This window comes from Coregonus lavaretus (genome assembly GCF_964263955.1).
Source record: "Coregonus lavaretus genome assembly, chromosome: 15".
NCBI classification, from domain to species: Eukaryota; Metazoa; Chordata; class Actinopteri; order Salmoniformes; family Salmonidae; genus Coregonus; species Coregonus lavaretus.
Window position 1 is genome coordinate 9293593 of NC_140002.1, and position 15790 is coordinate 9309382.

The 15790-nt window shown below is 43.6% G+C and overlaps 1 protein-coding gene across 1 annotated transcript in view; it reads right to left on the reverse strand.

Moving 5' to 3' along the window:
- Window positions 1–15790, reverse strand: part of kirrel3a (kirre like nephrin family adhesion molecule 3a) — a gene marked incomplete at both ends in the record, with an annotated part of 240616 nt that overhangs the window by 47504 nt on the left and 177322 nt on the right. The gene's annotated exons all lie outside the window — the stretch shown is intronic.

Consider the following 15790-nt stretch of genomic DNA (forward strand, 5'->3'; position numbering starts at 1 on the left):
GCCTTCAGTGGGAGCGTTGTGAGCTACTGTATGTCTTTGCTTTTGTCGGGCTATTTTTAAAGCAAATCACAATTAGTGAAATAGTCAGCCGCTGAAACGTATGAAACGGAGTGGGACTCTGCGCAAATACGACTGTATCCCAATTACCCCTGACACTAGTCAAGGCCACGCCACAGATGGATAGCTGAGCCAGGAACCATCAAACGCTCTCTCAACCTGTAACTCTCAAAGTGCTTTAGACGTGTACAATGATGGGTCCCTTCTGTGCTGCTACTTCCAAAAACCCTCTCTGTGATTTTCTTCAAAAGCGCTGCAGATCTCTGATAGAAGCTACAGTAATGGAACTCCCCTCCACTTTGCCTTGTGTCGTCTTGATTGTGACTTATCAGGAAAAGGTTTTAAAAGTGCATCCTTGAGTATAAAAATGTACCTCCTGACCCTTTGGCCAAGGGGAGATTATGAAAATCTATTTGTGTAGCTTAATGTGTTTTTCATTAAACAAATGTATTATTGATAATAAATTTAATCAACTTTCATTTACAATAGTGATGGATTAAAGGGGATGTTCATTACTTCTCCGTAAGATTAAAGGGGGTGTTCGTTCCTCCCCTATAAAGGCCTTGTGGGAAGCTTTGCTCTAATATTACAGGTCAAAGATTAACAATTTACTCCCAGCTCTGTGGAAAAATAAATAATCCAGATAACCTTACGAAATATAAAGCAGCCACTGAAAAATGAACATCCTCAGGTTAAGTCTTAAACTCCTTGCTATATGTTGAAGAAACACTTTTATATTAGGAATATAAATCAGGCAGAGTTTTTTAAAAATCCAAACACCCTTTTATGAGCACATTGTGATAGCTACAGAAGTTCACTACCTTACAAAAAAAGATTGCAGTTTTGAAACTGCAGTAAAAGTGCAGTAACTGCAGTCGACTTTGGTATTTTGGACGCAGTAATTGCAAAATAAAATCAAATGTAACTACATTTATACTGCACTGTAACTGCAGTTACACTGCAAAATTACTGTAGTAAAAAAAAACAGTGTTATTTTGGATGCAATATTTGCAGTATACTGCCGTTATACTGCAATCTAACTGCAATCTTTTTTCGTATGGGTAGCATCAAAGGCATTTCCTTGTTCACCCATATATATTTCTGTCCGAGCGCAGTTGCGTCGATTGCATTTCCCATGACCACCGTGGGCAGGTCAGGCATGTTATTGGAGTGAGAGCTGTAGCCAAGCTGATAGAAGTACAGTGTAGGCTAACTAGGGGATCACAGGATGCCACTCTTTGATGAGGTTTACTTTAGACCTTCTTAAGGCACTTGGTGGTACTCTGGACTTTATTTCCCAGAGTACCACCACCGCCTGAGGGGGCAGGAGACACAGGAGGAGCCCTCAAGGTGTTCCCTGAGGGCCTAGGCTCTCAGCTGGGGCCAGTTCAGTTCAGCTGCCACAGTTTAATCGTGTGAGAGAAGATGGGGCATTCAGCTGCTGATCACTCCAGTCATATTACTACTCCTGACCTCCGCCAAGCTCTCACAGAAGCTTTATACAAGCATGTATCAAAATAGATCAAAATACAGTGGGGAGAACAAGTATTTGATACACTGCCGATTTTGCAGGTTTTCCTACTTACAAAGCATGTAGAGGTCTCTAATTTTTATCATAGGTACACTTCACCTGTGAGAGACGGAATCTAAAACAAAAATCCAGAAAATCACATTGTTTGATTTTTAAGTAATTAATTTGCATTTTATTGCATGACATAAGTATTTGATCACCTACCAACCAGTAAGAATTCCGGCTCTCACAGACCTGTTAGTTTTTCTTCAAGAAGCCCTCCTGTTCTCCACTCATTACCTGTACTAACTGCACCTGTTTGAACTCGTTACCTGTATAAAAGACACCTGTCCACACACTCAATCAAACAGACTCCAACCTCTCCACAATGGCCAAGACCAGAGAGCTGTGTAAGGACATCAGGGATAAAATTGTAGACCTGCACAAGGCTGGGATGGGCTACAGGACAATAGGCAAGCAGCTTGGTGAGAAGGCAACAACTGTTGGCGCAATTATTATAAAATGGAAGAAGTTCAAGATGACGGTCAATCACCCTCGGTCTGGGGCTCCATGCAAGATCTCACCTCATGGGGCATCAATGATCATGAGGAAGGTGAGGGATCAGCCCAGAACTACACGGCAGGACCTGGTCAATGACCTGAAGAGAGCTGGGACCACAGTCTCAAAGAAAACCATTAGTAACACACTACGCCGTCATGGATTAAAATCCTGCAGCTCACGCAAGGTTCCCCTACTCAAGCCAGCGCATGTCCAGGCCCATCTGAAGTTTGCCAATGACCATCTGGATGATCCAGAGGAGGAATGGGAGAAAGTCATGTGGTCTGATGAGACAAAAATATAGCTTTTTGGTCTAAACTCCACTCGTCATGTTTGGAGGAAGAAGAAGGATGAGTACAACCCCAAGAACACCATCCCAACCGTGAAGCATAGAGGTGGAAACATCATTCTTTGGGGATGCTTTTCTGCAAAGGGGACAGGACGACTGCACGTATTGAGGGGAGGATGGATGGGGCCATGTATCGCGAGATCTTGGCCAACAACCTCCTTCCCTCAATAAGAGCATTGAAGATGGGTCATGGCTGGGTCTTCAAGCATGACAACGACCCGAAACACACAGCCATGGCAACTAAGGAGTGGCTCCGTAAGAAGCATCTCAAGGTCCTGGAGTGGCCTAGCCAGTCTCCAGACTTTTTTTATTTTTTATTTTTTTTATTTCACCTTTATTTAACCAGGTAAGCCAGTTGGGAACAGGTTCTCATTTACAACTGCGACCTGGCCAAGATAAAGCAAAGCAGTGCAATAAAAACAACACAGAGTTACATATGGGGTAAAAAACATAAAGTCAAAAATACAACAGAAAATATATATACAGTGTGTGCAAATGTAGCAAGTTATGGAGGTAAGGCAATAAATAGGCTATAGTGCAAAATAATTACAATAGTATGAACACTGGAATGCTAGATGTGCAAGAGATTATGTGCAAATAGAGATACTGGGGTGCAAAAGAGCAAAATAAATAACAATATAGGGATGAGGTAGTTGGGTGGGCTAATTTCAGATGGGCTGTGATCGGTAAGGTGCTCTGACAACTGATGCTTAAAGTTATTGAGGGAGATAAGAGTCTCCAGCTTCAGAGATTTTTGCAATTCGTTCCAGTCATTGGCAGCAGAGAACTGGAAGGAATGGCGGCCAAAGGAGGTGTTGGCTTTGGGAATGACCAGTGAGATATACCTGCTGGAGCGCAGACTACGGGTGGGACCTGCTATGGTGACCAATGAGCTAAGATAAGGCGGGGATTTGCCTAGCAGTGATTTATAGATGGCCTGGAGACAGTGGGTTTGACGACGAACATGTAGTGAGGACCAGCCAACAAGAGTGTACAGGTCACAGTGGTGGGTAGTGTATGGGGCTTTGGAGACAAAACGGATGGCACTGTGATAGACTCCATCCAATTTGCTGAGTAGAGTGTTGGAGGCTATTTTGTAAATGACATCGCCGAAGTCAAGGATCGGTAGGATAGTCCGTTTTACGAGGGCATGTTTGGCAGCATGAGTGAAGGAGGCTTTGTTGCGAAATAGGAAGCCGATTCTAGATTTAACTTTGGATTGGAGATTCTTTATGTGAGTCTGGAAGTTGAGTTTACAGTCTAACCAGACACCTAGGTATTTGTAGTTGTCCACATACTCTAGGTCAGACCCGTCGAGAGTAGTGATTCTAGTCGGGTGGGCGGGTGCCAGCAGCGTTCGATTGAAAAGCATGCATTTAGTTTTACTAGTGTTTAAGAGCAGTTGGAGGCTACTGAAGGAGTGTTGTATGGCATTGAAGCTCGTTTGGAGGTTTGTTAACACAGTGTCCAATGAAGGGCCAGATGTATACAGAATGGTGTCGTCTGCGTAGAGGTGGATCTGAGAGTCACCAGCAGCAAGAGCGACATCATTGATATACACAGAGAAAAGTGTCGGCCCAAGAATTGAACCCTGTGGCACCCCCATAGAGACTGCCATAGGTCCAGACAACAGGCCCTCCGATTTGACACACTGAACTCTATCTGAGAAGTAGTTGGTGAACCAGGCGAGGCAGTCATTCGAGAAACCAAGGCTATTTAGTCTGCCAATAAGAATGCAGTGGTTGACAGAGTCGAAAGCCTTGGCCAGGTCGATGAAGACGGCTGCACAGTACTGTCTATTATCAATCGCGGTTATAATATCGTTTAGGACCTTGAGCGTGGCTGAAGTGCACCCATGACCAGCTCGGAAACCGGATTGCATAGCGGAGAAGGTACGGTGGTATTCGAAATGGTCGGTGATCTGTTTGTTAACCTGGCTTTCAAATACTTTCGAAAGGCAGGGCAGGATGGATATAGGTATGTAGCAGTTTGGATCTAGAGTGTCACCCCCTTTGAAGAGGGGGATGACCGCGGCAGCTTTCCAATCTCTGGGGATCTCAGACGTTATGAAAGAGAGGTTGAACAAACTAGTAATAGGGGTTGCGACAATTCGGCGGCTAGTTTTAGAAAGAAAGGGTCCAGATTGTCTAGCCCAGCTGATTTGTAGGGGTCCAGATTTTGCAGCGCTTTCAAAACATCAGCTGTCTGAATTTGTGTGAAGGAGAAGCGGGGGGGGCATGGGCAAGTTGCAGCAGAGGGTGCAGAGTTGGTGGCCGGGGTAGTGGTAGCCAGATGGAAAGCATGGCCAGCTATAGCAAAATGCTTGTTGAAATTCTCGATTATTGTAGATTTATCGGTGGTGATAGTGTTTCCTCAGTGCAGTGGGCAACTGGGAGGAAGTGCTCTTATTCTCCATGGACTTTACAGTGTCCCAAAACTTTTTGGAGTTAGTGCTACAGGATGCAAATTTCTGTTTGAAAAAGTTAGCCTTTGCTTTCCTGACTGCTTGTGTATATTGGTTCCTAACTTCCCTGAAAAGTTGCATATCGCGGGGGCTATTTGATGCTAATGCTGTACGCCACAGGATGTTTTTGTGCTGGCCAAGGGCAGTCAAGTCTGAGGAGAACCAGGGGCTATATCGGTTCTTAGTTCTGTATTTTTTGAATGGGGCATGTTTATTTAAGATTGAGAGGAAATTACTTTTAAGGAACAACCAGGCATCCTCTACTGACGGAATGAGATCTATATCCATCCAGGATACCTGGGCCAGGTCAATTAGGAAGGCCTGCTCGCTAAAGTGTTTTAGGGAGCGTTTGACAGTGATAAGGGGTGGTCGTTCGACCGCGGACCCGTTACGGACGCAGGCAATAAGGCAGTGATCGCTGAGATCCTGGTTGAAGACAGCTGAGGTGTATTTAGAGGGTATGTTAGTCAGGATGATATCTATGAGGGTACCCATGTTTACGGATTTAGGGTTGTACCTGGTAGGTTCGTTGATAATTTGCGTGAGGTTGAGGGCATCTAGTTTGGATTGTAGGATGGCTGGGGGATTAAGCATATCCCAATTTAGGTCACCAAGCAGTACGAACTCTGAGGATAAATGGGGGGCAATCAATTCACATATGGTGTCCAGGGCACAGCTGGGTGCTGAGGGGGGTCTGTAGCAAGCGGCAACAGTGAGAGACTTATTTCTGGAAAGGTGGATTTTTTGAAGTAGAAGCTCAAACTGTTTGGGCACAGACCTGGATAGTATGATAGAGCTCTGCAGGCTATCTCTACAGTAGATTGCAACTCCACCCCCTTTGGCAGTTCTATCTAGACGGAAAATGTTATAGTTGGGGATGGAAATTTCAGAATTTTTGGTGGCCTTCCTGAGCCAGGATTCAGACACTGCTAGAACATCAGGGTTGGCGGAGTGTGCTAACGCAGTGAATAACTCAAACTTAGGAAGTAGACTTCTGATATTTATGTGCAAGAAACCAAGACTTTTGCGATTACAGAAGTCAGCAAATGATAGCGCCTGGGGAGTAGGAGTGATACTGAGGGCTGCAGGGCCTGGGTTAGCCTCTACATCACCAGAGGAACAGAGGAGGACTAGAATAAGGATACGGCTAAAGGCTTTAAGAACTGGTCTTCTAGTGCGTTGGGTACATAGAATAAAGGGGGAAGATTTCCGGGTGTTATAGAAAAGATTCAGGGCATTATGTACAGACAAGGATATGGAAGGATATGAGTAAAGTGGAGGTAAACCTAAGCGTTGGGTAACAATGAAAGAGATAGCATCGCTGGAGGCATCAATTGAGTCGGTCTCCGCGTGTATAGGGGGTGGGACAAAGGAGCTATCTAAGGCAGGTTTAGCTGGGCTGGGGGGTCTACAGTGAAATAGTACAATTAGAAATAACCGAAACAACAATAAGCTAACCATGTTTGGGCTGAGGCTAAACATAAACAGGATGTAGTACCGTAAAAAGGAACAGTCCAGCAGACATCAGCTGTATAGCTGAGTTATCATAAGGTCCGGTGAACAGCAATAGGATAGTTCGGAGGCTGCTAAAGCACTAGCGAGTAAGAGGCCACGGCTAGCGTGTGCTAGCGGGCCGGGGCTAGCAGATGGAATCTTCGTGGTTAACGCGTAACCACATCAGACGATTTCGTCGGCAGACCAGTCGTGTAGGATCGGCGGGGCTCCGTGTCAACACTAGGTGGTCCCGTCCGGTTGACAGAGAGGTAGATAGCCGGGAGATGGGCCTAGCTCAGGATGATTAGCCAGACCACAGCGTCCATTCCGTTGTAGCTAGCTGGTAGCGATGAATCCGGAGTTAAAGGTCCAGTGATTCAGTGATTCCTGCGGAAAAACCGATATGTTCTGGGTCGACAACGCGCTGTGCAGACTGGCCGAATATCCTGTGATTAATGTCCAGTGACCAAATCAATCCCGCAGAAAAAAAATCCAATGCTCTGGGTGAAATACCGCCAGCTGTGGCTAATAGCAAGTAGCCAGAGCTGGCTAGCTAGTTTCAACTGGAGACTCCAGATAAAGGTAAGTCAATAATAGAATCCGTTCCACATTGAGTGAGGCGGGTTGCAGGAAAGTATATTTTGTAGAAGGATGAAAAGTCTGATAGGGAAATATGTACGAAAAATACAAAAAAACAGGGTATTTACAGGCTATTTACAGACACACGACAAAAACAGAACTGCACTACTACGCCATCTTGGATTGTTTACTACTTGAACCCAATAGAACATCTTTTGAGGGAGCTGAAAGTCCGTATTGCCCAGTGACAGCCCCGAAACCTGAAGGATCTGGAGAAGGTCTGTATGGAGGAGTGGGCCAAAATCCCTGCTGCAGTGTGTGCAAACCTGGTCAAGACCTACAGGAAACGTATGATCTCTGTAATTGCAAACAAAGGTTTTTGTACCAAATATTAAGTTCTGCTTTTCTGATGTATCAAATACTTATGTCATGCAATAAAATGCAAATTAATTACTTAAAAATCATACAATGTGATTTTCTGGATTTTTGTTTTAGATTCCGTCTCTCACAGTTGAAGTGTACCTATGATAAAAAGTACAGACCTCTACATGCTTTGTAAGTTGGAAAACCTGCAAAATCGGAGGTGTATCAAATAGTTGTTCTCCCCACTGTATGTGTTGCTGCCGAGTGGCATGGATAGAATCATTTGTGGAGATTAGAAAGAGTACTCCAGAGTTGACTTCGACCATGTATGAGCAGTGAGCAACCATCTTACAAATGGGTGGGAGTTGAAGTTGTAGACACAACACTGACTCATTAGCCGAGAAACGGCAGCAAATGGAGGTTCGCCAAAGAAACAGGCTGACAAGACATTAGAAATACGCTTCCACGACCGGGCTGATGGAAACATGAAATGCCAGTACAATTTTATAAATGCCGACAGACAATTAATTATGCGAGAAATCGAGGTGAAAATTCCTTTATGCGCAAATATTGATATTCTAACCATCATATCGAAGTAAACTTAGAGTCACGCGATGATATGTTGTGTGGTCCTCCCACTACGACTCAGGAAAGCATGCAGTTTATTAGGCTACAGATTAAATAAGTTTTGACAAACTTCACAGGCAGGTGAATGTGCAAGGTGATGAGCTTGATGCTCTTTTCCAATAAATATCGAGGGCCTTCTACTGGTGACATGATGATTGATGCTTGGGTGCCGTTTGACAAATACAAATAATATCGGTCTTATCCATAATAATCTCATAATGTAGGTAGCCTACCCGTACTGTATCTGCGAGCTGTTGGCTAGAGCGCATGTGCCAAGACCACATTTGCTATATTATGCAACAGTTTTTGTGACAAAACCATTAGTAGAGTTGAAAATGCGATGGAAACCCATTTAACTTGTATTTTTCATTCGGTACATGGGAATTTTACGGTGAAATAAATGTTTATGTGCACTACGTCATCTCACACAGCCTTTTATCTGCAAAAAATCTGTTTGACGGAAACACATCTCTGGTGGAAATATTTGCATATTGTTTATGCAGATTTTAGAATATTCACATGAAAATCTGTCTCAAATTGGATGGAAACCTAGCTATTGACAATGAAATGATGAATGTAATGCCAAAAATGGGCTCACAGTCACAGTCATACACCTTATCCCCATTAAGCTCACCTATCATGTTCCATGGGAGCCTTCGGTCAAAACAACCTGTGAAGTTGCTAATGGGGTCATTGTAATAGAGAGATAGATACCTCTTGGTGAACGTAAATGTATGGGGCTATTTTAGTGAATGCTAGCTGACTCCTGGGGGAGACCGAGTAGCTTCTTTCAGCTTGATGAAGCACTCTTCTTACTTTAGCTGGCAGAGTGAGTATGTCTTTGCTGTGAAGAGATAGCGCGTGTGCCTGTGTGTGTGTGTGTGTGTGTGTGTGGCTGTTTGAGAGATCGAGAGTGTGTGTGTGTGCCCTGTGTGTGTGACCCTCTGTGTTTGTGTGTGACCCTGTGTATGTGTATGTGCATGCCCATGTGCGCCCGTGTGTGTGTGTGTGTGTGTGTATGTGTGTGTGTGTGTGTGTGTGTCTTTGTCTGTGTCTTTGTGAGGTGCCCAGGGGCCTGGTGGACATAGCACATCTGCATCTGGCTATTAATTCCCTCTCCCCACCATTATTCCTGTACTGCTATTATCCACTATATGTAATTACTCCTGGAGGCCTGCGGCCTCGCGGCCCTCTTGTGCATTGATCCTTGCAGCTCAATGTGTTTCCACTGATGAGGAAGCAGAGCCAAGAAAATATTAAAGGACCTAAAACATTTTTTGGGGGGATACTTATTTATTTATTTATTTTTTCATTTTTGTGATGCACAGTATCACCCTTGGGTACAGAGTGCTTACTGTACTGTAGAAATGTACATGAAAGTACTTACATACATAAAGTATGTATTACATACAGTGAGGGAAAAAAGTATTTGATCCACTGCTGATTTTGTATGTTTGCCCACTGACAAAGAAATGATCAGTCTATAAATTTAATGGTAGGTTTATTTGAACAGTGAGAGACAGAATAACAACAAAAAAATCCAGAAAAACGCATGTTAAAAATGTTATAAATTGATTTGCATTTTAATGAGGGAAATACATATTTGACCACCTCTCAATCAGAAAGATTTCTGGCTCCCAGGTGTCTTTTATACAGGTAACGAGCTGAGATTAGGAGCACACTCTTTAAGGGAGCGCTCCTAATCTCAGCTTGTTACCTGTATAAAAGACACCTGTCCACAGAAGCAATCAATCAATCAGATTCCAAACTCTCCACCATGGCCAAGACCAAAGAGCTCTCCAAGGATGTCAGGGACAAGATTGTAGACCTACACAAGTCTGGAAGTTTGCCAATGAACATCTAAATGATTCTGAGGAGAACTGGGTGAAAGTGTTGTGGTCAGATAAGACCAAAATCGAGCTCTATGGCATCAACTCAACTCGCCGTGTTTGGAGGAGGAGGAATGCTGCCTATGACCCCAAGAACACCATCCCCACCGTCAAACATGGAGGTGGAAACATTATGCTTTGGGGGTGTTTTTCTGCTAAGGGGACAGGACAACTTCACCGCATCAAAGGGACGATGGACGGGCCATGTACCGTCAAATCTTGGGTGAGACCTCCTTCCCTCAGCCAAGGCATTGAAAAGGGGTCGTGGATGGGTATTCCAGCATGACAATGACCCAAAACACATGGCCAAGGCAACAAAGGAGTGGCTCAAGAAGAAGCACATTAAGGTTCTGGAGTGGCCTAGCCAGTCTCCAGAACTTAATCCCATAGAAAATCTGTGGAGGGAGCTGAAGGTTTGAGTTGCCAAACGTCAGCCTCGAAACCTTAATGACTTGCGGAAGATCTGCAAAGAGGAGTGGGACAAAATGCCTCCTGAGATGTGTGTAAACCTGGTGGCCAACTACAAGAAACGTCTGACCTCTGTGATTGCCAACAAGGGTTTTGCCACCAAGTAATAAGTCATGTTTTGCAGAGGGGTCAAATACTTATTTCCCTAATTAAAATGCAAATCAATTTATAACATCTTTGACATGCGTTTTTTCTGGATTTCTTTGCTGTTATTCTGTCTCTCACTGTTCAAATAAACCTACCATTAAAATTAGAGACTGATCATGTCTTTGTCAGTGGGCAAACGTACAAAATCAGCAGGGGATCAAATACTTTTTTCCCTCACTTTATGGGGAGTGTACCTGTGGTTTACAGTATCGTCTTGTGTGGGTAAAATGCACTTTACCGATACAGCAAAGTAACGCTACCGTGTCCATATTAGGACAGCCTTAGTCTCAGCAGGACTTGTTGTCCTAATATGGACACTGTATAGTACTGATAGCATTGTGCATGCAGGTATCAATAAGACTGTATTTGTAGTAGACAAATTATGTGATTAAAGGCCATGTTAAAGACCACTTTGATTGTGAAGGTTGTTGCTACAAGGATTTTCATTTCATGTTTGAATTCATTGTTATATTTGGGTGGGTGCCAGAACAAATAATGATGTTGGAATGATGAAAGCTCAAGGATATCTATGGTACAGCACATTAGCTGCCTGCCAATTAGACACATCACTCTGCTAATAAACAAAGCAAGGACATGATGTAATGTAATGAACCTATCTGTTTGTATCCCCACAGAGGATTTACGCCTCTACCACACCTACAGCGTCATTGTGTTTTGGTACACCAGAAGTACATTCATTTCAATGGAACACTGTATTTGCCTTGCAGCATTGCATTTCAGAGGCAGTTGCAGTGTGTTCTGTGTGGAGCATATGCAGGGGTGCAACTTTGGTTTTAGAAGTGGGGGGGGGGACATAACATTGCACAGGTCCTCCCTCAGAATGTATTGGGGCATCTAAAGCGCATTTTCTGCATTTCTACTAGGGCTGTCCCCAACTAAAAATAATCTTGGTCCAACAACAGTAGTCTTTTCTTTCGACCAATCGATTGGTCTACATTTTAAAACGTCTGTCACGACTTCTGCCGAGGCTGCCTCCCCTCCTTGTTCGGCAGGCTTCGGCGTTCATCGTCACCGCCTTACTAGCCACTGCCGCTCCATATATCATCATTCCATTTGTCTTGTCTTGTTAATTACACACACCTGGTTCATATCCCCTCATTTGTCTGTGTATAAGTGTTCCCTCTGCCCCCTTGTCCTTGTGGGTGATTGTTTTATGTGAAGATGAGTGTAGCTCGGTTGAGCTACCCGTACTTTGTATTGCCGGGGTTATTTCTCCCTGTGTGCCTGTATTGTGTTCCAGTGCGCCTGTATTACGCCCTGTGCTGTTGACGCTATCCAGCGTAACTGTGTACTACGTAATAAACTCTGTATTCAGTGATTTACCCTCCTGCGCCTGACTCCTTCAAATCACATTCTCACAACGTCTATTTTTCCATAGGCCTCTATAGACACACCCTATGTGTTTTAATACAATCAACTAGGCTATATGTACATAATGAAGACACACAAATGACTCAAGAAAAAAACCTGTTCCCCGACCCTCCTTCTCCCACTGCTGCTGGCCTTCACAGATTCTGCCATTACGCTCCTGAAGTTGCCGGTAATAGGCTACACCAGCGGTCGGTAACCTTTTCCATTTGGAGTGCCAATTTATCTTACCATTTCTCCCAATCTGTGTGCCAGATATGATTATCATATGCACATTTTCATGGAACAGTTTAATTTAATTTATAATAGTCTTTGTATCTCAAAATCATTGTCTGTGGTTAATCTATATTCTATCTAAATCTAAATGAAAAGTATACAAATCTAAAAGTAACTTTTGTTGCCATTGCCAACTATGTAATAATAAGCTACAGAAAGCCAACACAAAAACATTGCAGCCGGCATTTAGAAAATATCCTGATAAAAATAAATATCCAATAAATCACATTGGCTACACATGGCCTGTCTGCAACGATCTTGAAACATTTTATCAACTATCAACTGGGTCGCCCCAAAACTTGCGCTAGCAAGCTTTAAACATTGTATAAATATTCGGGGCCCTCAGAGTTTTCCAAGCCACTGAGCTCGGGACAGACACAGCTGTGCAAGGGATAAGAAGCAATCAGGTATTTTATGATTTTTCCACTAGATCAGAGCATTACATTTTTCCCTTTCATGCTGAGTGGTTATCGAAAGGGAGAGAGCTGGAAATATTGTTCAAATACTTTGAGGAACTATTGTCATTCTCAATTTATTCTAAAAACAGACTTTGTTTACTTGCTGTTTGAGGTGAATAAAAATGACTTTGAGAAGCTCACATGTCATTAGTGGTGGTGAGTTAAGACAATCAGAAATACTATCAGACATCCCCAAATGGGCACATTTATAGGCCTACATTTGCGCGCAGGCCAGGTAGACTAGTCCTACTTCTATATGCGTAATCAGGTGCGCATCCTTACTCAACATTGACAGGAGCGTTTCAAACCAAAGACGATTAATAAATTGACAAATCTCGTAAATGGAATGAAATATACAAAAACTTGTTTCTCACAATCAGAAAGGTAAATGATAGTAATAATAATATATTGAATGCAATAACTGAAATGACCATAACCAAACAAATGTTGCTGATTAGAAATGTGGGAATTAACGGTAAATGTAGGCTACTACTGGTGATGTAGGGTGGTCATGTCCCCCGCGTCCCCAGTGAAAGTTGCACCCCTGTGCATACGTTGGATTTATCGAGCGTATGCATCAAATTGTAGACGGCTTGACAGAAATGGTAGCAGAAGGTGAATGTTGAACTTTTGTTGCACACATATCTAGATAATGCTGTGTAACATTTTGCGCAATGACGCTGTAAGTGTGTTCGAGGCGTTAGCTGCTACTTACTGTTAGTTCCATGGTATTAACTACATAAACTATTTGGTAACAATGGATACTTTTCGGTACATAACTCAAATACTTCAACACAAGTGGTAACTTATTGGGTACCAAATTATACATAGTGACGCTTGTGTCAATAATTCTCAAAGAAGCAGAAGCGTAATTACAACGCAATTAGAATTGCTAACTAACTACCTGGTGAACAGTGAGCTGTAAAATAATTTTTTCCCACTGCTTATAAATAACCCTGTATGCTCATTTCTACTGTATAGAGCATCATCACAGATATCCAGCTGGTCAGGAACACATTCAAATGGACAGAGCTTAGAGAAATATGCTAATAGTCCATTAGAACACTCCTATGAGCAGCGAGAGAATGCCTGACGTGATTGGAGTCGCCGACTCGACGGACCCCGTGCTAATCCACCTCCCCAATGTTTGTCTGCCTTTTGCCCAATGCATTCTGGGGCATGTGTCTGTGTGTGTGCGTCTCACACCACCTGCCACCGCCACCCAAACCGACAGCTGCCTCTCATCAATATTAACTGGCTACTGTGACAGTATGGCGCCCCTGGTGGCAGTCTGCGGTTCCCCAAAGGACCTCCAGGAGCCTCATGGCCTCTCCACCTCACCATGCGCTGTCATCACTTATTCATCCAACACCTGTTCCCACCCCCTCACCCTGGCTAACAGGGGAGCCTGTGGCTTGTGGCTTATGGCTGGCATTCCACATTGCTAAATTGCTTCCTTGTGTTTTATTGGGGGAGTCCTGTCCTCAACTCTGCGCTGTTGCAGTTCATTACCAAGGACAAACAGCAACTATAGCTCCAGTGTTGCTGCTGCTGCCTTCTATTCTACATATGTATTTTATTTCAGGCTAACTCAAGGCTACCCAGACAGAAAGAGCTAGGGCAGAATCAAACATTTGCTTTCATACAGCAGTTGACTTGCCGTAAGGAGACGAAAAAACGGAGCCATTGTTTTGCATGACAAAACGATTAGGCCCCTCTCTGACAGTGCACACAACAACGGCTAATCGGTTAGGGCTCTCGTTTCTGCCTCTCCCCGTGCCCAGGCTTGGGGAGAGGATTCCTTTTGGATGACACACCAAAAATATAAAGAATGTACGAGGAAGAATGGAGCTGTCAAGAGTAATGGATCCTTGAATAGTATTTTCTGCTTTATTAGTCATACTTAATAGCTTTGAAGGAGCTGTGAGGGATGCGAAAGGCCTTTGTTTGAAATGCATAACTTATGGCAAATGGTTTTTGTGATCCAATAATATCATCTGACAATTGAATTTTGTACAGAGGGGGCCCATTTTTCACTATTCGGAAGGAATCTCTTATGATAGTATTTTGATTAGAGGCAGGGCGAGCGCCAGAAAGAAAAAAAGAGAAGCGCACACAGTGGCAACACACACAGGAAGAATAAAATGGCAAACACTAACATTTACTTTCATTGGCTAAGATCGTGACATCGTTCATCTTCATCAAATGCATTATCTCTTCCATTGTGCTTCCAGACCAATTTTCCTTTGAATGGGAAGTGCTGCATTTCATAGAATTCACATTTCAACAATGTTTGTGAAAACCCAGCCAAATAAGGTTAAGAAATATTGGAAATGTTGGGTTAGCACGTGCAATGTTAGGGGTAGAATTCTGCAGTAGAAATAGGATAAATAGAGCATTTAATTGTTCAGATAGATAGACCAATGGATGAGTTTTGAAACAAGAGCCTTTTCTCTCACTGATCAATAGAACATTATATCCAGATATCAACTGTTTGTTGTGAATGAATAGAATGTACCCTATACATACAAAAGTATGTGGACACCCCTTCAAATTAGTGGATTTGGCTATTTCAGCCACAACCGTTGCTGACAGGTGTATAAAATCGAGCACACCGGCATGCAATCTCCATAGACAAACATTGGCAGTAGAATGGCCTTACTGAAGAGCTCAGTGACTTTCAGCGTGGCACTGCAATAGGATGCCACCTTTCCAAGAAGTCAGTTCATCAAATTTCTGACCTGCTAGAGCTGCCCATGTCAACTGTAAGTGCTGTTATTGTGAAGTGGAAACGTCTAGGAGCAACAACGGCTCCGCCGTAAGTGGTAGGCCACACAAGCTCACAGAACGGGACCGCCGAGTGCTGAAGCGCGTAGCGCTTAAAATGTCTGTCCTCGGTTGCAACACTCACTACAGAGTTCCAAACTGCCTCTGGAAGCAAAGTCAGCACAGGAACTGTTTGTCGGAAGCTTCATGAAATGGGTTTCCATGGCCGAGCAGCGGCACACAATCCTAAGATCACCATGCGCAATGCCAAGTGTCGGCTGGTGTGGTGTAAAGCTCGCCCCCATTGGACTCTGGAGCAGTGGAAACGCGCTCTCTGGAGTGATTAATCCCGCTTCACCATCTGGCAGTCCGACGGACGAATCTGGGTTTTGTGGA